Source organism: Vicia villosa, linkage group LG6, assembly GCF_029867415.1.
Source record: "Vicia villosa cultivar HV-30 ecotype Madison, WI linkage group LG6, Vvil1.0, whole genome shotgun sequence".
In the NCBI taxonomy this organism is placed as follows: domain Eukaryota; kingdom Viridiplantae; phylum Streptophyta; class Magnoliopsida; order Fabales; family Fabaceae; genus Vicia; species Vicia villosa.
This window is the reverse complement of record NC_081185.1, coordinates 7,885,346-7,891,345: the sequence shown is the minus strand read 5'-3', so window position 1 is coordinate 7,891,345 and position 6,000 is coordinate 7,885,346.

The following is a 6,000-nucleotide window of genomic DNA, read 5'->3' as shown; positions in this document are numbered from 1 at the left end:
AAAATACAAAAACTTGAAAACACAAAGTGACATTTTTTCATTGAAAATAGACCAAATGAGACAGATTTGAAACAAACATTGGTAACAAGAAATGGAAAAACAGATTTGTAAATGTCAAGTCATATACCTCGTCTACATTCCAGAGAGAAAATCGAGGTTAAAGTTAGTACGTAATTTAAAGACACCAAACTCTGCCGCACATGTTTTCTGCAGAATTAAACTGATGAATATTCATTCTATTTTGCAAAACCTATTCCAATGGTAGTTAGGACAAGATGTATTAATGACACTTTATACTAAATTCATACTCCATCGTCACTCCACCAACACATGGATCGGCTTTTATGTGATCCGCCACCACTTCTACTGGCTGAGTCTGCAACATAGAGACTATAGTTAATTGTAAATACAGCAGACACTGCAAATGAGCGTAGAGCAGAAATATTAATTTTAAATCGAAAAAGTGAAGCATATATTTCACAATGTGATTAAAGAAAATGTGAAACTGAGAAGGAAGCTATAGTTACTTCATTCAACTCATTAATTGAAGTGTAAAACAGTACAATGTAGAAAATCCACATCAAGATAATACCGGAACAGAGCACACAAAAATTCCTTCAATGATTTAGCAACTGCCATTACTGTATCCGCAAATTGGTAATAGACACATCAACTTATTTCGTTTTGTAAGTAGAACGGTATGATGAAGACTTATCAAAGGAGTAGCTCAAACTAATATTTTCACTTGACAGCAAAATTTAACTCAACAACTTATACATAAAATGCACATTATCGAGAAAGTAAGAAGACTTATCACATGCAGTAACAAAAAAAACTCAAGGATGAAAAACTTAAATAGAATTGGATAGACTAACATAACATTCCATACACACCTAACTTCTCGGCATCACCAAATCATCATTAATCCATCAAGTTGATAAAATCTTTGTTTGCGGCTTCATAGTTGATGTATTTTTCAACTGTGGTGATACAAGCTCCAATGATGCCTTCAATCAGATTAAATAAATCCTTATTGACCATAGCATAGCCTTCATTTCCCCAATCTTCGCCAAAGGTATTCCTTACCTCTAGATAGCTCATTCCATTTATTTTCCCCACACCGGTAATCAGCACACAATGTCTACCGGTCTCTTCTTCCACTGCTATATCATAAACCGTTCCTTTCTACAATAATTAACAATCACAGTGAACTTTATATGATAAAAAGTTATACTCTATGTTTATACAAAACCTAAGATCTTCTAACTAACTAGCTAGTATTTTGTTGTATACTCCATAATTATAACATCAGTTTTAATTTTTCAAAAGTTATATAGTATAATTTACCTGATAGGTCTCAAAATCCTCACCACAAGAAAATGTTCCAATAAAAAATCCTAAGGATTTTATAGCTGTTGCGATCTGGAAATCAATCCATTCCAAGGGAACAAATATGTTTTTCTTAATGAACCCAAACAAGAAAAAAAAATCAATTTTTAGGAAGCGCAATAAAAATTAAAAGAAATAAAGTGTTTAAAAGATGTTTGAGAATATAATTTATTGGAAGACTAATGTGATTAAATGACCGTCACATATTATACACCATCTAGATATGAGGCTCGGTTTTGAGTTATTATAAGATCATAGGTCGAATTTTAGATGAAAAAAAATGTAATGTATCTAGCGGCGCCGCATATTATACACTATCTAAATATGATATTGGATTCGAGTTATTGTAATAACAAAGCTAAAATATAAAATTAACTAACGAATATATAAAAGAATTACGCTTTTGTATGGATGATATCCGACGTAGGGGCCTACATAAGGCACATGGGCTTCAAGTGTTATCCCTCTCTACTTAACCAAGTGGATTGCGTCATCCACGCTACACACATATGCCCTATCTTTCCTATACCACTTTTTCAAATGATGTTGATTCTATATCGCAGGTAAACAGTTAATTAGACATTAAGCCGAAAGCCTCTGTAACCCAATTTGCTCATCCACCTCCGCATTAAACCGGATGGCTTGTTCAACCGACATCGCCCAACATGTTTCTGAAAAAATTGACCATTTTCAGTACTAGTTGATTTGGAAAAACGGTTTAATAACAAAAAGTTTCTTGAATGCTGCAATTCCAAGAATAGAAGAAGCTCTTCAATAGTGATACATTATGTACAAGTGCTTAAAGCTATGACAACAATGCATATAATACATATAAACTTATACATTTACATCAAGTCATTTTAATCCACTAAATACTCAAATTTTCAACCAAAATTATTGGTAGTCCCTCCCTCCCACTTTATTTGTCCCCTTTATGTTTACACAAAGTTTTTAAAAAATTCTAATCTATCCAAAAAATTGATTTAAAGGAAACTTATTTTAAAATTGTCAAAATAAGAAAAAAATTACCAAATAAACAATAATTTAATTATGATATAATATGTTTTTTAATTTTATAAAGAGGGCTGAAATTATTCAATAATTTGTTAAAATCAATATTTCTCAAATTAAACAAGAAATGCAGAAAAATATATAGAAGTATTTGAAACTAACAAGTAGATAAGCTGACCATAATGGAGCTGATGTAATATTTTCTGGTCCTTAATTTGTATCCTTAAATGAGTAGAAAAAGTTTTCTGGATCATAATTATCAAAGTCATCAGTATTGGGTTCTTCCAAGTAGAGGTCTTCAGTCTCTTCTGGCTCAGGCAATTGTTTAGGCATGAGCTTCGGATAACCGTACTTTTTCTTTGGCATTGGTTTCCCTTTCGCAGCACCGATTCGGCTCTTTTTCTTATATGTCATCGTCTTGGTCACGACGTCTTCCCTCGGACGCTTCTTTGTATCTTCTTTGGTTTCTTCCTTTTTCTTTGTTACATGGAGATTTCTTTCTTTCTTCATTTTTTCTTTTTTTGGAGGCATACCTTCTCTGTTTTACATTTTTAATAATGTTAATAAATTTTCTTATATTTAAGATTTAAAAAAGAACTAACTAAATTACCAGACGGAACCATGATCTCTTTTTATTCGATATTATAAATTATAAAAACTCATCACCATTAGACTAAAGTGAAAACTATATAACAATACTAGATAACAATTAGAAAACTATATAACAATTAGAACAAAATATGAACTTGCACAAAAACAAAAAGTAAGTTAGAAATATGAAATGAAATAAGAAAAAATGTGCCGTACACCTCATAGAAATTACATATTGATATTGGTTATTTTGCTACTACATAAATACTAGTTGCATATGTATTAGGTTACAGTTTTACTTTAAATGGGATTTTTAACTAACGATAATTAGAAATGCTTTAAGTAAAAATGAAATTTAAAAAATTACAATAATACATTTGTTATTAGTTTGATGACATATTGCTCCTAATGGTTTACTTGATAGCAAGAGATACTATCTTCAAGGGTTTATAATAATGCACTGTTACTGCCAAATATTACAGACACCTCTTGCAGTGAACCATAAAATTATGGTGATTTATAAAAAACTTAAACAATGTAGTTATCATAATCTTGAAAACAAATGTTCAAAATACAAAAACTTGAAAACACAAAGTGACATTTTGTCATGGAAAATAGACCAAATGAGACAGATTTGAAACAAACATTGGTAACAAGAAACGGAAAAAAAGATTTGTAAATGTCAAGTCACATACCTCGTCTACATTCAAGAGAGAAAATCGAAGCAACAAACCGGAAAAAAGTGAAATATAATAATGCATTGTTACTGCCAAATATTACAGACACCTCTTGCAGTGAACCGTAAAATTATGGTGATTTATAAAAAACTTAAACAATGTAGTTATCATGAGCTTGAAAACAAATGTTCAAAATACAAATACTTTAAAACACAAAGTGACATTTTGTCATGGAAAATAGACCAAATGAGACAGATTTGAAACAAACATTGGTAACAAGAAATGGAAAAACAGATTTGTAAATGTCAAGTCACATACCTCGTCTACATTCCAGAGGGAAAATCGAGGTTAAAGTTAGTACATAATTTAAAGACACCAAACTCTGCAGCACAAGTTTTCTGCAGAATTCAACTGATGAATATTCATTCTATTTTGCAAAACCTATTCCAATGGTAGTTAGGACAAGATGTATTAATGACACTTTATACTAAATTCATACTCCATCGTCACTCCTCCAACACATGGATCGGCTTTTCTGTGAACCGCCACCACTTCTACTGGCTGAGTCTGCAACATAGAGACTATAGTTAATTGTAAATACAGCAGACACTGCAAATGAGCGTAGAGCAGAAATATTAATTTTAAATCGAAAAAGTGAAGCATATATTTCATAATGTGATTGAAGAAAATGTGAACATGAGAAGGAAGCTATAGTTACTTCATTCAACCCATTAATTGATGTGTAAAACGGTACAATGTAGAAAATCCACATCAAGATAATACCGGAACAGAGCACACAAAAATTCCTTCAATGATTTAGCAACTGCCATTACTGTATCCGCAAATTGGTAGTAGACACATCAACTTATTTCGTATTCTAAATAGAACGGTATGATGAAGATTTATCAAAGGAGTAGCTCAAACTAATATTTTCACTTAACAGCAAAATTTATCTCAACGACTTATACATAAAATGCACATTATCGAGAAAGTAACAAGACTTAACACATGCAGTAACAAAAAAAACTCAAGGATGAAAAACTGAAACAGAATTGGATAGACTAACATAACAATCCATACATACCTAACTTCTCGGCATCACCAAATCATCATTCATCCATCAAGTTGATAAAATCTTTGTTTGCGGCTTTATAGTTGATGTATTTTTCAACTGTGGTGATACAAGCTCCAATGATGCCTTCAGTCGGATTAAATAAATCCTTATTGACCATATCATAGCCTTCATTTCCACAATCTTCGCCAAAGGTATTCCTTACCTCTAGATAGCTCATTCCATTTATTTTCCCCACACTGGTAATCAGCACACAATGTCTACTGGTCTCTTCTTCCACTGCTATATCATGAACCGTTCCTTTCTGCAATAATTAACAAACACAGTGAATTTTATATGATAAAAAGTTATACTCTATATTTATACAAAACCTAAGATCTTCTAACTAACTAGCTAGTATTTTGTTGTATACTCCATAATTATAACATCAGTTTTAATTTTTCAAAAGTTATATAGTATAATTTACCTGATAGGTCTCAAAATCCTCACCACAAGAAAATGTTCCAATAAAAAATCCTAAGGATTTTATAGCTGTTGCGATCTGGAAATCACTCCATTCCTAGGGAACAAAGATGTTTTTCTTAATGAACCCAAACTGGAAAAAAAAATCAATTTTTAGGAAGCGCAATAAAAATTAAGAGAAATAAAGTGTTTAAAAGATGTTTGAGAATATAATTTATTGGAAGACTAATGTGATTAAATGACCGTCACATATTATACACCATCTAGATATGAGGCTCGGTTTTGAGTTATTATAAGATCATAGGTCGAATTTTAGATGAAAAAAAAGTAATGTATCTAGCGGCGCCGCATATTATACACTATCTAAATATGATATTGGATTCGAGTTATTGTAATAACAAAGCTGAAATATAAATTAACTAACGAATATATAAAAGAATTACGCTTTTGTATGGATGATATCCGACGTAGGGGCCTACATAAGGCACATGGGCTTCAAGTGTTATCCCTCTGTACTTAACCAAGTGGATCGCGTCATCCACGCTACACACATATGCGCTATCTTTCCTATACCACTTTTTTAAATGATGTTGATTGTATATCGCAGGTAAACAGTTAATTAGACATTAAGCCAAAAGCCTCTGTAACCCAATTTGCTCATCCACCTCCGCATTAAACCGGATGGCTTGTTCAACCGACATCGCCCAACATGTTTCTGAAAAAATTGACCATTTTTAGTACAAGTTGATTTGGAAAAACTGTTTAATAACAAAAAGTTTCTTGAATGCTGCAATTCCA